This window comes from Phalacrocorax aristotelis, chromosome 3 (genome assembly GCF_949628215.1).
Source record: "Phalacrocorax aristotelis chromosome 3, bGulAri2.1, whole genome shotgun sequence".
Taxonomy (NCBI): domain Eukaryota; kingdom Metazoa; phylum Chordata; class Aves; order Suliformes; family Phalacrocoracidae; genus Phalacrocorax; species Phalacrocorax aristotelis.
The window spans coordinates 1,976,865-2,001,101 of NC_134278.1; the positions used below are offsets into that span (position 1 = coordinate 1,976,865).

The window sequence follows — 24,237 nt, forward strand, 5'->3', positions numbered from 1 at the left end:
CATTCTGAAACCTTCTGGGCAGGGGATCACTGTGCTGTGGGCTGGAATCTCTCTCCCCTCCCGAGGCCCTTGTTTCCAAAGACAGCACATGCTGCACACAGGAGAAACCACTAACGCGAGGTGTATAACGTTATCAGTGCCCAACCTTTTCGATATCATGTGATACCATTTAATATCATTTGACCCCAGGGTAGTGTTGTGATCTAAACTCATCCCTCCATTCACAATCAGGATCTGAATTCCACATATGTGGGAAAGCTACTGATTTGTTCGGGGTTTAAACAGTTCCTCGTTCAGAATTTCATCATACGAACACAAGAAACAAGCCTATTTCTTGCCTTGCCTGGTGTACTTATATTTTTAAGTATCCACACTCTGAAAATCCAAAATAAAATGAGAGCCTTGGGATTTCAGATGTCACATTACGAAAGAGGGGAAAAATTAAGCCAAAGAAACACTGTTTTGAGCTTGTTTCATAGCATATTCCATGATAGATAATTAAAAATAAACACAAAATAAACATAAATAACACAAAATAGACATTTTAATGATTTGTGTTCCAAAATAGCTAGTTGCAGAACCAGCCTTGACTGAGACATTTCTGACACTTGTTTAAAACAGGAACCTAATGCTTAGGGATCTTTTTCCTCCGCTGAAAAGTACAAACACATTTGAGAGCCCGTCCACCGATCAGCTTTAAGCAGCTGACAATCTGTGGATCCTTAGAGCAAAATACGGACACTAGAGCTCACGAGCCAAGGCAAGTCAGCAAACTGTTAATTCGTATATTCACTGCACTGTTTTCCTTTTCTAGATCACCTTCCTGTAAGTCACCAACTCGCATCGGCTTCACTAAATCAAGGCGAATCTCTGCGTGGACACACACTGGTTTAAACACGACCGCCAGGATAGCTTGCCTCAGCTTATAGAACATAATAAACCAGTAAGCAAGTTTAAACACATTTAAGAATATCTATGTGCAGATTTACCTAAGTTGGTTAACAAATCTACCCAGTTCAGGCCCCGCAACCATGTCCATCCAACCCGAGCACTCGGGTGAGGATTCTCACTGCAAGATCTGTGCACAAAAACCCGTCCTCGCTTTTTCCCCACTCACCCAAGGGCATCTAAGGGAAACATCCCGCTGCTCCTCACGCTGAGACGTGCTGGAGTGACTTCCCAGTCAATTGGGTCAACCGCACAAGAACCTACCTATCTTTTCAGGGGGAACAGTAGGAACAGTATTGCAGGATTATCAGCGCAGAAGCTATTTAGCCTGCATTTTCCCTGCGGAGCGTACTGGAGCTAGCCCAAAGCCAAGTGAAGCCTAGTTTCTAACCTACATTCCCAGCCAGGTAAATTAGTTCAGGCTTAAAGAACCTCCAAAACCAGTTCAGCAGTTTTTTCCTTTGTAAATGACAGGAGCCCTGGTAAAGTACACGGTGCTGACACATCCTTTATACCCAGACCAGGCCTCCGAATGCTTTAAAATTTGACCCACAGCAAAGCCGCAGCATTTTAAATGGTCAACTTTACACGGAGATGCCGCTGTAGTGGTAAAAACCTGTTCTGCATCACCCTGACTCACATGTGCAAGGCTAGGTATGCAAAGAGTTTAAGCCGTTTACGAGCAAGCCATAATTTTTAATATTGCAGCTACAGGCGAACATCCTATTCCAGATCCTGCTCCACCAGGGGAAGAGGTTGAAACACCCGGCTGTTCTCAGACCGATCAGCAGAGCTGCTCCTGTGAATCCTCCCTCACCCACCGTGGCTCCGACGGGCTGGATCAGGCCCAGCTGCAGGGCAGCAGGCAGAAGGCTCGGCCAGACACCGGCAGCATGACAGTGGGCAGTCCAACAGACCATAAAGCATTGGTTCGCTGCAACATTATTTAAAAAAAAAAACAAAAAAACTCAATATTAGGCTGCTAATATGCTGTGACTGCTGACTCTCCTGCTGCCCACCACCATCCAGCTGCTTCCCTGCCACAGCTCAGCCCCTCCACCTCTTTAGGTTCAGGCTGGAAGTTTTTAGAAGCAGAATCCACTTTCCCTCTATTTTTGCGTTGCTCCTACCCCACTGCAAACCTGGTCCGTGCCTGGCATTCAGCAATACAAATAACATAGAACCGCCAATAAAAATTGCTTGTTTGTATCTGCCAGCAATATAAAGCTCGTATGTAGAAGCGGTGGCCACATGCTACAGGGATATTACACACCGTGTTGGCCTTTCAGGAATACCTGGTTAAAATATTTACCTGTTAGTCCAAGCCCTTCTTGCTTAAAATCCTACCTTTAAAGGCAGAATCTAACTTTAAAAACTATTTTTTGTTTATTCCTCCTCTTTGATCAAAGAGATAAGAACCACGCTTCAAAGAAACACAGTCAACCACGCAAAACAAGAATAACTCGTCATATAAATAGTTTCCTTATACAAAATATACTGTTTTTCAACTGGCAAACTATTTATGCAGGAGACGGGATATTTTTAGTAGTAGCACTCACACCTTCGTTTCTGGCAATCCCTGCGAAGTCTCATGCAAATTACCCCCCTCAGATTAGCAAGCAACAAGGTGCTGATCTCCAGCAGATCTGTTCCTTGAAAATATGCTTATATAATTAAGCAAGGCTAATAATCCTAAAGGCTTTGAATATTTGTAACAGCCCACCCAACAACCACGCCAAGGGACTCTAGACAAGTCAGGAGAGGGCACACCTTCCCAAACGCAGACTTTTACAGTGTGAGAATGACAGTGATATTGCTCCAATAAATCTACAGTGGAAGTGTATGACTAATTGTATGAATTAGTCATGCAGTTGTGAGCATGTGTCGCAGCATTATCAGAGGGCAAGGCTCGGGGAAAACACACACGCTGAAAATCAAAGTCAACCCGTAGCAACTAAGAAGAAGTAAAGGCCTGCCTTCTGAAGAGCCAAACCCTCCACTCGCCGGTCAGGAAGCCTATTTGTTTTGGAAGCAAGGATTTGTGCTGCCATATTGTTTGGCAACATGTTTCAAACAACAGATACCCATCTTGAGCAAATAAGTTGAGATTTAACATTTCATCATGCCCATCGGCTTTGAGCCAGGTGCAGTATTGCCAAAGTTACTACTGTTTATTATCTACCATCAAGAGCTGTTTGTCCCCTTAAGTGGCAACTTGAACTTTAATCATTTTCACAAAACAGCGCTGCAAAGCTGCAGATACTACACCGCTTACCAAGCTTTTCTGCTGATTTGTGGCTTTGCACCCATCTTTCCTCGGTTTACAATGTTTCTCTCCCTACTGCTGAGCAAGAGGCCTAGGTGTAGAGCTGCAGACGCACCACATACTATGTATACTTCCATATGTAACATATCTTTTTTTACTTTCTCTGGTGTAAGAAAGTTGACAGCCGCGGCGGAAAGAGTTCAGAACACGTACGTGTTTGCTGAAATACTCTGCAGGCAGAAGATCACAGCCTCTAAACTACAATGGGACAGTGCATCTCTAGAAAAGTAAATGAAGCATCCTTTTTTTGTTCACATAAATTTACCATCTTGCTACTAGAACTCACCACATATATTACTCCTTATATATATATACACACATATGCAAATTTTACACACACACATATATATGTACATCCTGCCAACCCACACAAACCAGGTCTTTTTCTTTTTTTTTCAGTCTAAACCAGCAACACGAAGAATACAAGCCATGAGACAGGGTGAAGAACACACAAGCACCACCCACACGAGTCCAAATTTCCAGTTTTAATATACTTTGCTGTGTCACTCTTTTTTTTTTTTTTGGCTATGCCATATTTGGGTAGTGAAAATTTGATATTGACTGTACACTGATTAAGCTTCCAGTAGAAGCAAGCAGCAGCCCCAGGCAGCGCTCCACACCTTTCCACCTTTGCAAACACGCTCTTTCGGGTGCAAAAAAAAAAATAATCAGGAGATCATCACCCAAGGCGCACGACCCACTTCTCAGGCACTGAAAGGTCAAAACGCACCTAGGAAACTGGAGGGCTTGAGTGCGTCTAGCAACCTACATCGGAAGGAAACAGGCTTTCTGCAACAGAATTTTCTACCACTAAATGCCGTATTCCAGCGGCTAGAGCCCCCCACTGCACAAACCGGGGCTACCACTTGCAAATGCACCATCAGGTATTTGGGATTATTTGCAATCTGCTGCTGGTCCGCGTCTCTAAGAAAGAAAATGAAGCAAATTTAGGGCAAGCGCTCTGCTAGGAGAGGGGAGGCAGACGGCACCTTTGCCACCAGCCTCCTGCAGAGCTCCCCCCCAAGCCTGGAAGCCCAAGCACCCCTCTGAGGAGCCTGACAACCCTGCCGTTCCCTGCTCCGATGGCCCAAAAACCCACCTGGTACCTCACGGCCACCTCTGGCTCTCCATGACCGACCGACTGCTTGCCTTAGCCCTGAACTTACTTGCCCTCCACCGACAACCAGAACCACCCCGCCAGGGTCTGGGGGGTGCTTTGGGGGGGCACAGACACACACGTACACACACGATGACACAGGCAGACAAAGAGCTGTCACCTAAAACGCCACCAAACGGAGCGTCCTCCCGGCCCAGGGGGGTCCGTGGGCCCCCGCAGGCCCGGCTGCCTCCCCTCAGCCATCTTCCAGCCGGGAAGGGGGTGAGGTGGGGGGGGTGAGGAGAAAAACTGCTTTTTCACTTTTGAATCAACTTTACATTAATAATAATAAGTGGGGGGGAGGGTGTATTTAGGAAAGGGAGGGCTGGGGTTTAACCGCCCGAGGCGGGAGGGGCTCCGCCGCGCAGGGTCCCCCGGGGCGGCCCTCCTCAGCCCCTCCGCGCTCCGCCCGCCGCCATGGCAGCCCGGGGCGGGGGGCCGGGCCGTCCCCGCCGTGTCGTGTGTGTGTGTGTGTGTGTGTGTGTGTGTGTGTGTGTGTCCTCCCGCCCCGCCGTGACAGCTGCAGGCCGGGGGCTGCGGCGGGCGGCGGGGACGGGGGGCGGCGGTGCCGGCCCCGCCAGACACACCCCCGGTCCTGCGCGGCGGGGCAAACGGGGCGCTCCGACGGCCTCTCCCCCCCCTCCGCCTGCCCGCCCTTCCCTCCCTCCTTCCCTCCCTCCCGCCCCGCCGCCAGCTGCGGCGCGGCCGGGCGCCACTCACCTGCCGCCGCTGCCTGGGTGACAGCGGCCTCCCCCCCCCCCCCCCGCCGGGGCTGAGGCCGCCGGAGCTCAACGGGCAACGCGACAGCGACTCCCCCGGCCAGGCGGCGGGGGCGGCCCCGGGGGGGGTTATAGGTGGCCCCCGCCGCGATCGCGGTGACCGGAGCGGTGGTGGCGGTGGCGGTGGTGGCGGCGGGCGCTGCTGGGGGCCCCGGTTCCCGCTGCGGGGCTCCCGGGCAGCCGGGGCCCCTTGCCTGGGCGGCGCGGCGCTGCTGCTGGGCTCCGGCTCGCTCGCCGCTCTCCCTCCCGGCGGGACGGGGCGGAGCTGGGCACGGAGGACGAGGGGGGCGGTGTCGGAGGAGGCCGCCGCGGCCCAGCCCGGCCCGGATCCCACCTCCTCCTCCTCCTCCTCCCTCAGTCGCTCTCGGTCGCCATCTTCCCTTCCCCCGGCCCGGGAGGCGGCAGCGACGGGTGAAGGCGCCGGGGAGGCCGCGGTGCCGCCGCCGCCGCCGCTGCCCGCCCTTCCCGGGAAGGGGCTGAGGGAGGCAGGCGCCATCTTGGTGCAGAGGGCTGGGGCGGGGGGCTTCGACGGGGAGCCCGGCCTTACCGGCTCGGGACCCCTCTGGTGCCATCACCCATGTCCCGAGAGCGGCCTCGGGCTGCCTTCCCACCCCTCACAGCTCCCCGGCACGGTGCTGCCCCATCGCCTCAAACCCAGGCTGTGGGGCCAGGCTCCCCCAGCCCAACCCATCCCCCCAAGGGGAAGAGACATTTGCTGGGCTCAGGGTCTCCTCGTCCCGCTCAGGAGCTGCTGTCACTGAGCAGAGGCATTTCGTGCTGGAAATTACCTGTCAGGTTTTGCTTCCCGAGTGCCTTCCCCAACAAGGCTTCAAGGAAGATGTAAAGGCCTTCATCTTGCGTTAGGCGTTCTTCATCCAGGCATCGAAAGGGCTGAAATGTGTCTTGGGTCAGCGGGGAACACCGAAACAAAATGCAGTAAACAGCGTGGGCTGATAAACGGTCCCACGCAGACCTCAACCCACTGTTTGGTCTCCTCACCATCATTTTTGGCTGTTTCTGCGCAAAACTGCCGCACATGGAATGGTCACAATTGCTCTGTTGGCTATTTTATCACATTCAGGCTGTGTCTGGTTACATTATTCATCCTGTCTGTGGAACTGTGAAATCCCCAAACACGTCATGTGTCATGAGGCAAAACAACTCAATGGGTTGAATAGTTAAAATAAACCAGAGCTTCAGGTGGCTCGTTTTCCTCCGTGGGGGCTCTTTATTCCTATGGGGCTTGAGAGTGCCTGTGTTACAACAAAATAAATTGGCCTTAAAAGACACGGTCAAACACACAACATCACAAATCTGCCCAGTGCGGTCATCCACATCGTCATCTGATCTGCATTTTTGTCTTCCTCAGAAACCTGCACCTTTCTTGGCATCCACACAGTTACCTCTGAGGTTCTCTGCTTCCCAGAAAATCCCGTGCAAGCTGTATTTCATAACTGCCTCCTTATCTCAGGAGCACCTGTGAAGGGGATGGGCAGGATAAGCCTGAGTTAACCCTTTGGCAGGTAAAGGGCCAGGGGATATCAGCTGCAGGCTTATTAGTTCTTTTCTGTCATTCTGGGAGCAGTAAGACTTTTCCTGCCTGGGCTGTTTTATATTCATTCCAGGCTGGTTAACTGTAGGTGATTAGTGTATAAAATGCTATATGTTTTGTCCAGATTCAACTTGATAAATAGTTAGTGAAGTTTCTTTTTGAAGAATTCAGGCCTGTGACTGTGAACAAAAGTGTCAAAACGAGCAGGGAAGCAGTGGAGAAACAAGACAGAGGAGAGCAGCGACCTTAGATCATGCACCCACAACAAATCCTCTTCTGCAAAACTCACGCTGTCCACGAGGTAACCAAGGAATGCTTCTGATTCTCCTTTAATTGCATTCTTGGTAGGGGCTGAGGCAACATTAACAGGCGCTGCATGCTACTGCATGACCCTTCGTTGCAACACATCTAGGTGGAAGTGCTAATAGATTCCTTCTGGTCCTGTTCACTTCATGACAGCAGCGAGGGAAGGAAGCTGTGTAAAAGTCCCCGAGTCTTCCCGAGCTGCCAGCTCTCCACTGCCTCTGCAGGCTATGCCCACTTTGGTTTTATTCAGGCAGAAAATCCTCAGCCTTCACGACTAATACAGAGCTTGATGTTAGAATATTTCCCCTCCATGGATTCCTCACGAGAAAGTGATATATGAGCTAATCTCAGACAGCAGGGACATTGTAAGTTTTCAGTGATATTAGCACTGAGAAGTATAAAACCATTTTTATTACTTTAATCTGCAAGTTAATTTTTAAATGGAATGCGGGTATAAACAATGCCGGTTTTAAGTACATTACAGAGCTGTCAGGCTTTGACAATTTAAATGAATGAGACTTCAAAACATATTATGGAAAAGATTAAATGTCTCATTGAAATACACATGAAATAAGAATGAAATCCATCAGCAAAATGAAATTATTTCAAAACTTCCTAGAATTAAATCCAAAACAAAGGCCTCTCCCACCAGGTAAGTGATACCACAGTGGGTGAAACTTTATCTGAGAGCAGCTTTAATTTCCATCTGACTTCAAATGACAAGTAATTTACTGATGTTAGATCTTTCTAGCCTAAGCACTTCATAAAACAAGTTGATACAATTATCTTAATTTTACATATACAAAGCAGTGTTTAAGAGGTTTAAGTAGAGGTCAAGCAACAAGCGAGAGATGGAATCTCCAACCAAAACAGCGTCAAGATCTCCTGGTTGTCCTCTTCCCTGCCGTAAACCCTCTCTGTGACGCTGGCACTTGTAGCCCACTTATCTGTACAACTTACTTGGCTAGCAGTCATTTGCAGCCTTTATTTTGGTTTGTGAAGCAGGCTATTTTAAGAGTTTCTTGTAAGCCGCAAGTAGCCACAGTGCAGTCGTTAATTTAAGAGGGCAAAATTACTAATATGGAGTTCTTTAAAGCTTTTTGGCCAAACTCAGCATTGAAATAAGTAATAAATAATTTATTTGATTATAGTATTGCCTCCACTTAGTACGAATATGGTTCTTCAGAGCTGAATATGGGCTTGACTCTGCTTCAGGCTGAGCTCATTTGTTACTACCGACTTGCTTATCCCCTAAAAATGTAATAGAAATGTTAGGATTGGTCTAAATGGGGGCGTTAAACAGGAATGCTGTGTGTGGGAGCAGCGGGAGGAGCAAAGGGTAGGAGAAGGGTGCAAGAATGTCATTTGATGATGGCATCTGGACTAGCAGGTCACCAGGATTGCAGCGTGCGTCTACCTGCATGGAGCCTGTCTGCCTGTAGGCAGCCAGAGCACTCGGAGGAGGAAGGTCCCTCCAGAGGGTGAAGCATCAGTATCAGCTCCTAATACAGCTAAAAGCCGGCACGTGGAAGAATTTGAGACCTGCGGATGAATATCCCTTGTCCTCCAGCTTATCCTGAGATGACACAGAGCACTTTGGCACCTGAAGGGACTACCTGGACACTACGTGGCGCTTCCAAGCATTCATGAGAATATGATTGAAATCACCTTTGGTTTCATTTTTTTCCACCCTCTAAGGTCTCAGGTGCAGGTGTGCTGTGTTGGTGCTGCAGCGTTGTGCCATCCTTTCCTGTGCAACAGTCTTTTTGCTAGTGTTCAAGACCACCAGAAGATATGAAGGCTTGGGTTTTTATGCAGCGGAGGATGCATTTCATTAAAAAAAAAAACAACAGAGAAACCAAAAGGCTCCAAGCCAAGAGCAGGATGCTTTTAACACAGCGATGTAACACCTTTCCCGAACCTCTTACTTTTACAACTTTGCAAACACGCTTTAGCCAAAATTAATGCACAACCCCATTAAGGCTAATGAGTTGTTTTGCATTCAGATGCCTACTTCGCCCGTGCCGGTTCATGCAAGCACCTTGGCCTAGCTGCAGACTGCGGGGCTCGGAGGAGAGCGACGGCACGCCTGGGAGGAAATCCTTCCCCAGGTTGGTTGTTGGAGGCAGCGCCTGCTCTCAGCACCACTGGGGAAGCCTTAATGAAAAGCAGCTCATCAGCAGTTACGTAACCTAATGATAATCCGGCTCAGGCCGGGCAATACTTAAAGCCACAGCGTCTCTCTGCCGTGACCTATTTTATGCTTGATGCAAGGGCAAAAGTATGTGGTTTGTAACTTTGCTGGGTCTTTTACCGCGGAGTTATTGCCTGTCAGTAGAAAAGCCCCCTGCGCACGTTTCTTCTGCTTTCCTGGCTGCAAAGCAACCGCTTCGGATTTGTCAGTGGCTTTTTATGGTATCAGCTCCAAGCACAGGCACAGCGGAGAGCAAACTGTAAACAATTAAAAGGAAAACACTTAATGTCCTGCAGGAAACTCAGCATACTTTAACTTCAGCTGCAGAAGCTGCAGAGGGTCCAGGGGATGTTGCAAAGCACTTCTAATGCCACGCTGAACCACACAGAAAGCTTTTGTGTTTTTATTAGACCTCAGAGAACAAAAATGTATGCTTCCACATTCCAGGGTCATATTTACATTTGGCTTAAGAAATTCATTAAGATGGCACTGGCATAACTCAACCTTGTACTTGGGCTGGCCAGCCCCCTGTAATCATTTTTTTTACCTCTCAATCTGCAGAAGTATCAACAAGAGATTAACCACAGACATGTCGATTCAGATCTCAGCATTTAATCTGACCACAGATGGTGTCAAAAGAGGGACAGCCGTACAAAATAGCAACAGATATTTTTTTTTCCTAAACAATCACTTTTTTGTTTAACAAAGATAGAGAACAAGTGGCCAAATTTAAAATACAGAGGAAATCTGTTTCCTACAGTTCCTCTCCTTGACAGCTTTGAAGCATTATTAACGGGCTGATTTCTGTTAATGATTAATAATGTGTTTATATTTACGTACTTAGCTATAGTTATTATTGTTACTAATATTAATTCCTATCTTTCATAGGATAAATATTCCACTCCTTATAACACTGGACGAGTGAATGACACAGCTGGTTGCAAAAAGGAGGTTGTAGCATCGTGCTAACGGTAAGAACGATTGCCTGTTACACGTAGGTGTGCTCATTTTGGACGACACTTACGCTTCCACAGAACCCGGTTGTTTTCAAATCGGTGGTACCAAAGCTTTAATTCACTACGACAAGGAATACCAGGCTTTGCAAAATATACTGCCGCGCATGGCACTTAGTGCCGACGGATTCCTAGAGCAGATCATGTGGATCTGCTGATCTCTTATGGGTTGAAAAAGTTGCTCAAGCTAATTCGGAGCATTTTGGTTTTTAAAGCTGATTTTTAATGCCCAACATTAGACAGCTTAAAGTCAGAAATTAAATTACTTTTGAAAAGATTTCTAAGACTTCATGCTGGTGGAAATATTTCATGACATTTAAAAGGGAAAATAATAATTTAAAAAATTGTGGTGATCGAGTTTGTTGGCTTTTGAAACGTCTTCCTGTGGAGCCTGCAACCAAAACACTGCTGCATTGTACTAGCATTTAAGAAACAGAAAGTGGAACTAAATGTAGATTATTAAAATAGTGTGGCTGATTATAAACTCTAAAAGGAAATCATGTAACCTCATTTCCTTATCTCATCTGAGCAAAAGGCTAAAAGAAAGGGGGTGGGGAAATACACTTTTTTTGTTTTAGTCATCTCAAGTATTTCTAATCACGGAAGTAAAATATATTTTTAAATGTATTTAAATATGCGTCAGGCCCCTTTAAAGTGGACTCATTAGATGCGAAGGAGTTGGTTCTAGACAATTGAGGGGTAAGGGTTAAACGGCTCCTCTCAGCCCAGTTAAGGTACGAAGCCCTTGCACAGGTCAGCTGTACTGGGCCGATCCGTCGGCATCAGCACCTGCATTTGCCTGTGTCTGCGATTCAACCCTGCTTGTAACGTGCTTGGCTAATTGGATAATAGCGGCTATAGAAGAAAGGAGTATTTTCTTATTCTTTCCTGATGGTACTTTCTGTTGTTGGCTTTTAGGTGGCCTGTGTAAAAAAGAAGCGATTGTTTCAGTCTGTTGGTAAGTGGAATGATAACTCCCACCAGAGTCGGTGTAACTTGTCCTTTTTTGGCAATCACGCCGGAGAGACCAAGTGCTGAACAGGGAATAAAGCAGAGCTAACCCTACAGAGATGATCCCACTGAGAACCCCCTCTATTTACTCATCTGCACTTAAAGACTATAAGTTTTGTTCAGATATCTGCTCAGTCTGTCAGTCTACTTAGAAATATTTTCCTTAACCTACTTTTAATGCCTTTGAAGTATCATCTGCTTCACTAGTTTGAAGGGCACTAAAGCCCTCATGCAGCCAATACGCACTTAAGTGCTTACTTTTAAACCCCTGAGTAGCTCCGTGAGGCACACAAGTCCTGCGGCCATCAGGCAGACCTGTCAATCCATCTTCTTCACTCTGTTGTTTCCAACAGCGCACAACACCGGGTTCCTGCTCCTACGCCTGGCCTCCAACTGCCTGAGAGGGGCTGGAGTGAGGGGGGGGTCGGTCTCTGCTCCCAAGTCACCAGTGACAGGACGGGAGGAACCGGCCCCAGGCTGCGTCAGGGGAGGTTTAGGTTGGGTGTGAGGGAAAATGCCTTCCCTGCCAGAGGGGTCAGGCCCTGGCACAGGCTGCCCAGAGAGGTGGGGGAGTCACCGTCCCTGGGGGGGTTCAAACACCGTGCAGCCGTGGCACTTGGGGCCATGGTTTAGGAGGCCTGGGGGCGCTGGATTGGGGTTGGACTTGATGATCCTGGAGGTCTTTTCCAACCTTTATGATTCTATGATTTCCCCTGCCCTCAACACATTAGGAAGAGGAGAAGAAGGCTGATGCTACCACAGCAACATCCTGACTAATCAGGGATCTGGAATCGTCGCGGGTACCACCGCCATCCCTTCCACCACCAGTGCTGACGCCACCACAGCAATCACCAGGTTTCTATCGCATCTGTCCCTGTTGATAGAGGTTTAACACAAAACCTTTCCCGTTGCCTAACCATTAGGGGCAGTACTGCACACCGAAACAGAAGGTGCAAGAAAAAGCATTTTTTTCAAAAAAAACTTTGTTGGCCTTTGCTACGAGGGTCTCGGGTATCTTGTTATGCTCATAAATTCCTCAGCCTGCCTGGGGTCTGCTAAGCTCCTGGCTTCTTGAGATCCTCTGCAGCTAATTAGGTCCCCAGTTGTATCAGAGACCCCTGCAGAGGCAGATGCGTTAACCTGGATAACAGATGCACCAGAAGTGATTAAAAATGCAAAAGAAAATGGGAAGCAGTCAAGGAGAGAAGAAAGAGGTAAAGGTGGTGCTTCAGGAATACAAAATGCAGGAAGCAGTATTTGTAGTTAAAGGGGGTGAGTTCTTTGTCATCTCAAATCAACAAAGTACAAAGGGAAGATGGGTACCCTTGTCACAACCTGAAATTTCTTGATCATGAACAAAATTTTCTCCATTTTGTCCTCCACAGGTAGCACAGAAGAGGAACGAAGAGCCACTGAATTTTAAATGTTGGTTTTCGCTGCTTTGGTTGCTTTTCTTTCACCGTTTCTGTATATTTAGTAACTTTCCTTGTTGGTCAACCGCTATGGCTGAAGTCAGAAGCAAGAAAGGAGCTGGAGCAGAGCCAGGACAGGGAAAATAGACCCAGTTTGAAGCAATTCCAGCCCAAAACATGGGCTGCTCTGCTTCCGTTGGTGCAGTGCTTCCTCATATTGATAATTTGAACCCCTTTCGCTGCTTTAAAGATGACAGAAGGTTGTTGCAATGGGTCACTAACTGTTAACGCTTCAGGATGCTTCAGGAGGGGGATTCTGCCCCTCTGCCCCGCTCTGTGAGACCCCCCTGCAGCGCCGCCTCCAGCTCGGGGCTCCTCAGCACGGGACAGACACGGGGCTGTTGGAGCGGGGCCAGAGGGGGCACAGAAATGCTCCGAGGGCTGGAGCCCCCCTGCTGCGAGGCCGGGCTGGGAGAGCTGGGGTTGTGCAGCCGGGGAAGGGGAGGCTGCGGGGGGACCTTATTGTGGTTTTTATATATTTAAATATATAAAGGGGGCTGATAAGAAAGATGGGACTGATAAGAAAGGTGGGGACAGATGTTTTAGCAGGGCCTGCAGCGACAGGACGAGGGGTGATGGGTTTAAACTAAAGGAGGGGAGATTCAGACTAGAGAGAAGGAAGGAATTGTTCACGCTGAGGGCGGTGAAAGCCTGGCCCAGGCTGCCCCGAGAGGTGGTCGATGCCCCATCCCTGGGAACACCCAAGGCCAGGCTGGACGGGGCTCTGAGCAACCTGCTCTGGCTGAAGGTGTCCCTGCTCACGGCAGGGGGTTGGGCTGGGTGGCCTTTAGCGGACCCTTCCAACCCAAACCGTTCTTTGATTCTATGCTGCAGTGTCTGAGTTCATGGAACATACGATGCGGGGGTTAAAAATGGTAATAACCTGACTTGGAGAGGTTATCCTTATTCCAACTGGTTGAAAATTAGTGTAAATGAAGGGAAGTATAATGTGGCTTGGACATCTAAGTGACCTGAGACACGTGAATGGAGAATCCCACAAGCTAAGGCTAAACTGAATGTAAAATCCCAGAATACAGTGGTAACTGAAACCAGAATTAAGACATGTTTAGGTCATGGCTTTCTCCTTTTGGAATCAAGGATCCTTCCTGAGTAAAAGAAACCCGTGGGTTTAGCAATACAAGGCTTCCCCGAGTGGCATCACAAAAAATATTTTGGGGTGGGTTTTTTTGATGGCGAAGTCCAGCAAAAACACGTCCCCTAAGTAAAGGAAATGTTTACAGCATGGACTCACGGCTGCGCCGGGTGTAATAATATACAGCATCATGAAAGGCCTAAGTGATACTGTTTTATGAGCTGAAAGTTTTTAACTCCTTCGGTATAGAAACTCTGACCAAGAACAGCCTAAATTAGGTGGCTCCACACAGCATTTTCGATGCCAATGAATGTCAACTTTAGGAACCAAATGCAACTTTAATAATGTCATATTGGGATCACAAACTGGGGGGGGGGGGGGGGGGGGAACAATAGAAATGTGCAAATTTTGTACAAGGAAAAGGATTAAAAGTGGAGAATCTTGTTAGCATTACCACAGCTTGTACCCAAATGCAACTGTTTGCTGTTAAGATTCCTGATAGCATGGTGGGCTCCATCAGTCGTGGCCTCTTACCACAGAAATACCTGTCAGCATCAACATATATCATGGAAAAACTGACGTCCACATTGCTTTAAGTTCCAATCCTGGAAATGAAATGGGACCACGTTATTAAGAGAGAGACACGAGCTAAGGTATTTCATATGAAAAAAATGACTGCTCAATAATGTATGTCTGGGCAAACTGCACTCGCAGTACCGCGAACGACTCACCGGTCGCTATGGCTGGTCGACATTAAAGCTCAGTAGTTTGGTAGCGGTGTACCGGCAGATTTAGAGATACACTGTGAAAATGGAATTAAATAGGTCCTGCTAAATACAGTCCAAAAGATCTTGTGCCTCTAATGAGGCAATAACTACTTGTGCGTGGCACCAACGAGTAGCTGATGGTTCTAGGATACATGACACAGGAGGTGGGGGCTCTGCTTCTGTGGTTTCTCCACATCCCCTTTGGCAGGGTCACAGCGAAGAGCTGATGCCCCAGGAGGGAAATGTCTGCGTGATGTCTCTAATGCAGATGAAGGGGTAAAACACATCAGTATTCACCCCCTGGTACAGTCAGGACTGCCTGGTACGGGTTCCCTTGAGTAAACTTACTACCGAGTCACAGCAAATCGAGTGAGGAGCTGAACCGATAGCAAACTGACAGGCAGCAAGAAAGCTCTCTGTGAAGTTAGTCGGAGAGTTGGTGACCCAAAGCCATAGCTGTGCTGCGGTTAGCTTCGCCTCCTGTAATTGGCCTGTTCGGGCCTAAATGTCAGCGTTTGTTCTCCTCGCCTCACACCAAAGCGGCATCGGTTTGCCCTCACGTACTATTTAATATCGTTAGGAGGATCTTGCTCATCACCAGAGCAGCTCTGACTCCCCTCCAGTTCTGCAGCACCCTGTTTGAGCCAGGATTAGAGACGTGCAGCTGTGAATTTCCACAAAGATGCTATATATGATTCCTCTACATACTCTCTTTTTTGTAACCAAAGAATTTGCTTGCTTGTTTTCTATCAAATTGCTTACTGAGCAGATCTCTTCACAGATCTGTCTACAATGATGCGCTTGTCCTTTTCCTGAAAGATGTAGCTGAAGAGTAGTTTTTCTCGCAGGGCATATTCCATTGCAGTTCTCACGCCCGTTACCTGCCCCGCTGCTGATTTGATTTGCATTGATTCCTTTGAAAACTGCCTGTTTCCTCTCGACACTGCCGAACCGAGCCTCACCTGCAAATCCTATCTTCACTGCACCTCTCCCAATCAGGCTTTTAATAAATGCATTAAAAACTAGACACACTGCAGAATCTTAAATAGCAGTAGTGTTGGCCTGGTAGTCAAGATGAATAGCAGCCATTTATTTCTACTTGTTGTTTCTAGTCTCCTAAGAGCTTTTTGACGCAGGACTCCAGCTCCCTGGCTATTGCCCCACTGCCGGCTTCGGGGGAGCCACTGCTGTGCTGCGGTGCAAGCGTGCCGGTGACCTGTTGGGAGAGCAAGAGAACGGGAAAGACAAGGAGATGACAGTTCAGAAAGAGGAAAGAAGAGACCTTAGCGGTGCAGAAAGAAACCATGGGATGTCCGTGCTGAAGGGGAATGTCTGCTACAGAGAGGAAGATGGAGAAATGAAGTCAGATTGGAAGAACAGTGGGAATAAGGAGGAGAAGTAGTAGGGAGAGGAGAAACCTGATTTCATGTCTTCATTGGACAGCAGAAACTCTGTGATCTGCGGTAGTTGCGTACGCCCGGACCCATCCCATCTCATTTTAGCGCTCACTGAAGCACCCAGGCTTCCTAAGCAAGTTGTCCCATCCACCTTCAACACCAGGAGCTCCTGGGCAAGCTGCCCCCTTGGGAGCTGTCCTGGCTCTCCCTGTGGGTTCATGGGGAACCCTATGCAGCCTGGTCTCTAATTTCCACCCCACCACCAGGTACCATAACACCAGAGGACACAAATCCCTGCCTCAATAATTCTAAGTAAGGTCACACACCTCAGTCTGCAAAATGGTGGCAAAAGAATTTCTCTTCTGTAGGGCTGTTGTTGTAAGGATGGATTCAGAAAAGATGGGGAGGCATTTGGGCGCTGTGTTGGTAGAGAGGTGAAGGAGGACAGAAGTGAAAGAGAGTGGAGGAAAGAAATAGCAGAATCATAGAATCATTAAGGTTGGAAAAGACCTCTAGGATCATCACGTCCAACCCCCAACCCAACACCCCCAGGCCTCCCAAACCATGTCCCCAAGTGCCACGGCTGCACGGTGTTTGAACCCCCCCAGGGACGGTGACTCCCCCACCTCTCTGGGCAGCCTGTGCCAGGGCCTGACCGCTCTGGCAGGGAAGGCATTTTCCCTCACATCCAACCTAACCCTCCCCTGACGCAGCCTGGGGCCGGTTCCTCTCGTCCTGTCACTGGTGACTTGGGAGCAGAGACCGGCCCCCCCCTCACTCCAGCCCCTCTCAGGCAGCTGCAGAGAGCGAGAAGGGCTCCCCTCAGCCCCCTCTTCTCCAGGCTAACCCCCCCCAGCCCCCTCAGCCGCCCCCCAGCACACTTGTGCTCCAGACCCTGCCCCAGCCCGCTGCCCTTCCCTGTGAGGAGGGTGAGAAAAAAGAAGAATTAAAGGTCAGTTGGAAGAGAACTGCATCTCTTGGAGAGCACTTTAAAGAAGCAGAGGGATGAAAACCAGTCTGAAGGAAACACATTAAATGAGAAAAATTGCAACAACAAAGAAGTGGAGAATAGGAAGAGAAAAAGAAGGAAAACCCACAGGGACCATAAAGTGATTCTTTATTTTTACGAGGCTTTCCACTTCTTTATTCAATTTTTTGAATGCAAGTTTTATTAGTGGTTTTGGCTCTGCCCTTGCAAACAAATCAGGCAGCACTACCAACAGCAGACTGGGAGGAGGTGAGGTGCTCCTGGAAGTGGCACATCATCCTCTTTCTCCTGAAAGGCTGGCTGGGTTAACCCCTCTGCTGGGAAGATCTGCCAAAGGGCCATGGGTGCTGGTATTATAATTGTTGATTGGCTTCTTAGAAAGCATAACCTCCCTCTGGATGGGCTCTTTTGCAGAGTTTACCTTGCTGAGAAGACAAAAGACTGGAAGAAAATGCTGATGCAATTCCATTTTTGATATGACACCTCCTCATGGGAAAGTGCGCGCCAGTATTACATTGGCTACAAAGTAAAAACTAATTACGGTTGGACTCGATGATCTTAGAGGTCTTTTCCAACCTAAATGATTCTATAAATAGACTACGAAATAGCAAATAAAATATCGGCTATAAAACCAGCACTATATGGTTGGAAATGTCTGTAAATCGAATATTTCTTTGCCCCAAAGTTTTGTGCAACCCTTGAAACCATCTTGCTAAACACGGTTAGGGATAATCGGGGAAATTCTGATGCTAGAGCGTTATGCCAGAGGATGTTACCTAAATTAAATGTACAGGGCTTGGGGTCTTCAGGATTTTGCTGTGTACATGTGCGTGAGTGCTGGGAGGGAGGGGAAGAGGTTCTTCATGTTTTGCTCAACAAACGAGGGCAGAGATTGTGCTGGGAGAAGCCTCGTGGTGTTTTCTTGCTGCAAAGAGCTGAGGAATTGGCTTGCAGAAGTCAGGCAGGTTTTGTGCTGGTAGGACAGGGCTGGGAGCTGGGGATGGCAACTGTGGACACGGCTACGCTGCAGACGTGACTTGAAAGTCTGAGAAAGCTGCTGAACTTGCCTCTGTCTGTCTCCTCACTGACAGAACTGAGGATAACGATACTTACCCAAGTACCAGATTGCAAGGTTTAATTTGTATTTGCTTTGTGCCTTAAGATCCTGTCATCAAAAATGTTGCTCCTTAGCTCTGGGAAGAAACTTTTCTGTGTGTCAGGATTTCTCCCCAGCACGTCTCAGGTTCTTTTTTGTTGGTTTCTTGTTTTTTTTTAACTCTACCTCCCTGTTCCCTTAGAGGTTTGGTTTCTGATCTTTGTACTTGATCTTCTACATCAGAGAACTACTGCTGCTACAGCCATGCAGCGCGCTCTCTGCCCATGCAGATGACAAATTAATCTAACATCTCACGTCGGAGAAATACGTATTACTTCTTCTATCCCTTTTGTTCTCGTAGTCGCAGCGCTTCTCGGATTGTGCGGCTGGCCTCCCCAGGGGAAGCTCTGCTTTCTTCCCAGAGAGACCACAGCAAGTCCAAGGACAGTGAAAAATGGAATATTATTTTCTTGCTGGCTTAGTGATTTTCATTTAGGATTCAGCAAATGCAGAGCCATCTGCTATGTATGAAATATCCAATAATAGTTCTCCAGTTGCTGAATTCTGAGTGGAAACAAGCCAGCGAGGGAGGCAGAGAGCCTGGCTTGCCTCAAACCTCCTCTGTAAGCATACACAGGCAAACTGCACTGTCTTTGCTACCTGATTGTAGCGGTGTTTCCAAGAATACAGGTAACTTGAAGACAGAACTGGAGGTCAGAGGAAGAGGACATTCAATTTTCCCTCTCCTGGTGATCCTATGTATTGCTTTGCTTTGTTTAATGGGTGTATGGTGACGTGGTGCCTTAAAAAGAAACATAGAATAACAACGTTTGCTTGTGGAAGGTCTGTTCCTCTCCCACCAAAGCCAATAGGACCTTTGTCAAACCTCAGAAACACAGGGAACAGGTTCAGGAGTTAAAATATTATCCTTAAGATCCAAGTCAATGGATGATAAGTGAAAAGAGATGTAGAAATCTTGGCGGCAGGCAATGTGGTGTGTAAAAGCTGCTTTCAACTTTTCATGCCCAAATCCGCTTTGTTTCCCTGCAGACATGCAGCATTTTGGGTGCTCCTTCCAACACACAGCTCTTTGCTTTCTGCCACTTACTGAGCTTTCCTGCTTTTGCTGAAATTCCTTAATCTTCGTTCCTTTCCTGAGGTTAATACTGTGTTTTCTGCCAAATGAGCTCATAGTACTGACTTAAGTCGTTGCTTTTAGAGCTGTTGAGCTACACAATTAAATGGGGATGGTTGAAAGTTTTGCCAAAGCCACTGTTTCGGACCATCATCGACCTTACCTGAACTGAGGGCCTGAGCATTAGCACAGCCACACTGATGGTTAAATTGATGCAAACTTCATATTGGTATAGGATTGATGTAAATCGTGCCTCACCAAGAGTGCAGGTTGTGAATAATTGACTGGAGCTCTGCTAGAGGCTGAATTACAAGAGGCAATGACTTGGCTTAGACAAATTCGTGCCTAGGAGACAGATCATAGGTCCATAGAACTTGCAACTGCCCGGGCTGGAAGGGATCTGGGAAGGTCATAGAATCATAGAACATCCTGGGCTGGAAGGGACCTGCAAGGACCATCGAGCCCAGCTCCTGTCCCTGCACAGCACACCCCAAATTCACACCGTGTCTCTGAGGGCCTTGGCCAAGCGCTGCTTGAATATCGCCAGGCTGGTGCCGTGATGCCTCCCTGGGGAGCCTGTGCCAGGGCTCCACCACCCTCTGGGGGAAGGACCTTCCCCTAATGCCCAGCCTCACCCTCCCCTGGCACATCTCCCTGCCATCCCCTTGGGGCCTGGCGTTGGTCACCAGAGAGCAGAGACCAGCCCTGCCCCTCCTCCTGCCCTCGGGAGGGAGCTGCAGAGCGCCATGAGGCTGCCCTCGGCCTCCTCTGCTCCAGCTGAACAACCCAAGGGACTCCAGCCGCTCCTCGTACGGTTTCCCCTCTAAACCCTTCCCCAGCCCCGCGGCCCCCTCGGGACACTCTCCAGTACCTTTATACCCCCAATGTCCTGCGGCGCCCAACCCTGCCCACAGCGCTCGGGGTGAGGCCACCCCAGCGCGGGGCAGAGCGGGACAATCCCCCCCCTCGCCCGGCTGCGATGCAGGGCTCGGTGCCCCCCGGGGCACGGTTGCCCTCTTGGCTGCCAGGGCACGCTGTCGGCTGTTGGCACACAGATCACCTGGTGCAGGGCAGGGGAGCCTTGATGAGATTATCTAGCACCCTGTCCCCTTTGTGTCTTGAAAACCTCTGGCGATGGGGACTCTACCACATCCCTGGGGAGGCTGTTGCAGTGATTGATTGTGCTCACTGTAAAATATGTCTTTCTCTACTTCTTCTTCTTCCTTTTCTTACTCTTTCTTGGCAGCTATAATGAAAAATGCAATTCTTTAGGTGCAAAACAAAGCTCCGGTTTCTGCAGCTCTGTGGGTAGAGCTGGACTTTGCAGCAGATCATGTGCCTGCGCAACCATGAATTTCACTGATTCCTGTAGATGAAAGAGTGGCCATAATAAATCGTAGATGCAAGTGTCTGTGGTGGGAAGGAGGAGGACCTCAGCCCCGCATGGAGAGGGTGCTGGGTGCTGTGCTGTGGGCAGGGCCGGGGCTGCACCCGGCAGAGGGGAGCGGCGACCTGCAGGCACCACCTGGGGAAGGATAACCCTTTATTTCATGGCCAGCCTCATCAAAATTAATGTAAGCAGGAGGGGTGAAATGCAATGATTTCTGTCTGGTCCTCTCTGCAGGGCTGATGTACAGGGGAGGTGGTGCTCTGCAGCTAACTACAGAGAAGGCAAAGCAGGAAAAATCTCCCTGGATTACCCATAAATATATATATATTGTAAAAAAAACCAGGACATTCACCTAGTAGCGAGGGAGCAGACATGCATTTCCACACCCTCTCTGGTGGTAGCCGCGCTGCGAGAGGAGGGATGCTGAGAAGGAGAGAGGGGGATGCAGCGACCCACAGAGAGGTGGAGGAGGAGGAGTCCCCTGAGGAAGCACCCTGTCCGCACCCCATGGCTTGCCAAGTCCCCTGGAAATGCAAAATGGGGCTTTGCTCAGTGGAGAAAAACCTGGTGCAAAGCTCACAAGTAGAGATGCTGGGCTAACGTAAAAGGAGGTGTGTATTGACGTGATTTCTGTTAATAATTCAGCCTACATTAGTCAGATCTCCAAGAGTTTGTAGTTCACAAGTCTGCCTCATCCTCACAGGTCAAACAGCTTGATGCTTCACTGAGAGAAGCACCTCCAAGCCAGACTCCTTTGGGTTTTGCAGCTCTGACAAGACATTTGCCCTTTGGAGAGCTACAAGGTTCAGGTTGCCTCTGCCAGGGAACAGGCAACGCTACCTCCCAAACTGGGCGTCACAGCCCCAGTGGGGCATCTCGACTGGTATTAGGGGGTGTTATCTCTTTAGGTGGTGTAGAAATAGGCTGGGGCGTTGGAGGGTGAACCAGGAGCCAAGGCAGGAGTGTCAACCTTGTGCCAACCAGCCCTTTTCCCATCATCTAATCATAGAAACATCGAATCACAGAAGGGTTTGGGTGGGAAGGGACCGCTAAAGGCCACCCAGCCCAACCCCCTGCCATGAGCAGGGACACCTTCAGCCAGAGCAGGTTGCTCAGAGCCCCGTCCAGCCTGGCCTTGGGTGTTCCCAGGGATGGGGCATCGACCACCTCTCGGGGCAGCCTGGGCCAGGCTTTCACCACCCTCAGCGTAAACAGTTTCTTCCTTCTGTCTGGTCTGAATCCCCCCTCATACAGTTTGAAACCATCACCCCTTGTCCTGTCGCTACAGGCCCTGCTAAAAAGTATGTATATCATGGTTAAAAAATTTACATATGGTTAAAAGGAGGCTGGCAGGGTCAGCCTAACTCTGTATGAGCTAACCCAGCTCTCAAACTGCCCCTTGGAGCCCTAGGGAAGGGAAAGCAAACTGAGAAATGCCCTAATTTATATTAGGACCAAGGCATGGATTAGCAAAATGTAGGATAATGATACAATCCCCTCACACCATCCCCCAGTAACCCCACACTGAACACAGCATCGCCGCGTTTGCAGATGAATGGGGCTGTTTCATTAATAGCTAATGCCTGGGCCAGAAAACTCATCTATTTAAAATCATTAGTGGAATGGAAAAGGATCATCCCACAGATTAGAAACAGTGTGTCCGACTTCTGATTTTAAATTTTCACTTTGGATGGAGTAATTTTTCTTTTAGCCTCCTTAGATACCATCGTGCTGGGTATAATAACGAGATAAGCGGACTCAGGCGCCATTAAACAGCGGATGAAAGATGCAGCCCTCGTCATCACTGAAGACGTCAGGCGTGTGGTATTCTGAGTTATGTGACCTACGGGAGAATGACAAGAAAATCCTGAAATTTTATTCTAAAAAGGAAATTGCGTGGCTATGAATGAATCTTTGTGCCGCTAATGCGCCCCATTGCCAGAGCTCGGCTGGTGTTTTAGGGGATGCTGATACACTCAGGGCAATAAAAACCATGCTCGTTTTTATGTTTATGCAATTAGAAATATAAATGTGTGAGGGAAAACACTTTATCCCAAGAAAATTCCCTATTGCAGAGACTTGTTGGAGCACCTGCTTTCCAGAGGGCTGTGAAAAATAAGGCACCAGTGAACTCAGGAAGGCTGATGTAGATGGAACTGTGTCAGCAGAGGAGTTTTGTCATTTTTGGGGGTAATATTGTGGCTCTTGCTGTTAAAATCCCACAAATCCACCGCTGCCCAGTGAAGGTTGGTGCTGGGGTGCCCGTGTGGGGAGCGGCAGTGGTGGCAGCTCTCTCAGTGCAGCCAGGTGTTTAAGGCCTTGGAACCACACGCCTTCATGCGTGAACCAGACCCGAGACAAGCAAAGCCACCCAGGAGCTCAAGAGAACACCCAGAGCCCACCAAATTTCTGCCATGCCCACAATGCTGCCCAGGACATCCTCTACATCCTGGGAACCCCTATTTTGGGGTTTCAAAAACATTGGTTTCTTGGACCCATCACCCCGTATACCATTTTCCTGACTCCTGCACAGCCACTAACCTCATAGAATCATCGAATCACAGAAACATTAAGGTTGGAAGAGACCTCTAGGATCATCAAGGCCAACCCCCAAACCAACACCCCCAGGCCTCCCAAACCATGGCCCCAAGTGCCACGGCTGCACGGTGTTTGAACCCCCCCAGGGACGGTGACTCCCCCACCTCTCTGGGCAGCCTGTGCCAGGGCCTGACCCCTCTGGCAGGGAAGACATTTCCCCTCATCTCCAACCTAAACCTCCCCTGACGCAGCCTGGGGCCGGTTCCTCTCGTCCTGTCACTGGTGACCTGGGAGCAGAGACCAGCCCTCCCTCACTCCAGCCCCTCTCAGGCAGCTGCACAGAGCGAGAAGGGCTCCCCTCAGCCCCCTCTTCTCCAGGCTAACCCCCCCCAGCCCCCTCAGCCGCCCCCCAGCACACTTGTGCTCCAGACCCTGCCCCAGCTCCGCTGCCCTTCTCTGGACACGCTCCAGCCCCTCCAGGCCCTTCTTGTCCCGAGGGGCCCAAACCTGAGCCCAGCATTCGAGGTGGGGCCTCCCCAGTGCCGAGCACAGGGGCCCCATCCCTGCCTGGCTCCTGCTGGCCACAAGCCAGGATCCCCTCCATTTGCACCAGGTGCCAAATCACCTCCAGCATGTTTTGCACCTTGCTGCAGTGGGTGATGGCACAAGGGAAATCAAACCTTCCTGCTGCATGGACACCTTCCCCCAGATCACATCTATGCAGTGGTTCTTGCTCCTGGCTGCAGCGTTTCCTACAGAAATCGGTGTGAGTTTGGCATGAAGAGGGAGTTCAGATTTCCTGAATTCATCTCCTGGCTCTTTGTCATGCTTGTCGTTGAGCCTTGGGGGTGGTGGCGAAGCTTTCCTGGGCAAATGGTTAGACAATGGAAACTGGTGTGAATCCCTGAAGATCCACGATTTTCCTCAGCCTGGGGATCTGACCGCGGCTTCACTCCCACCACCTCATGTTGAAAGGGGGATTATGTTATTTACCTTTCTCCTAAGGATGTGGTAAAAGCGAGTGGTTTTGAATCTTGCTTTGGAGAGCGAATTGGGAAGTGTGACTATCAATGACT

General features: G+C 49.1%; 1 protein-coding gene across 4 annotated transcripts in view; it reads right to left on the reverse strand.

The window, feature by feature from the left end:
• NCOA1 (nuclear receptor coactivator 1) overlaps positions 1 to 5,473 on the reverse strand; it is a 188,282-nt gene extending 182,809 nt beyond the window's left edge. For all 4 annotated transcript variants that reach the window (XM_075086485.1, XM_075086480.1, XM_075086487.1 and 1 more), the window contains exon 1: positions 5,151 to 5,473. The gene's annotated coding sequence lies outside the window, so the exon portion shown is untranslated. The remainder of the gene's footprint in view (positions 1 to 5,150) is intronic.
• Positions 5,474 to 24,237: the final 18,764 nt, after the last annotated feature.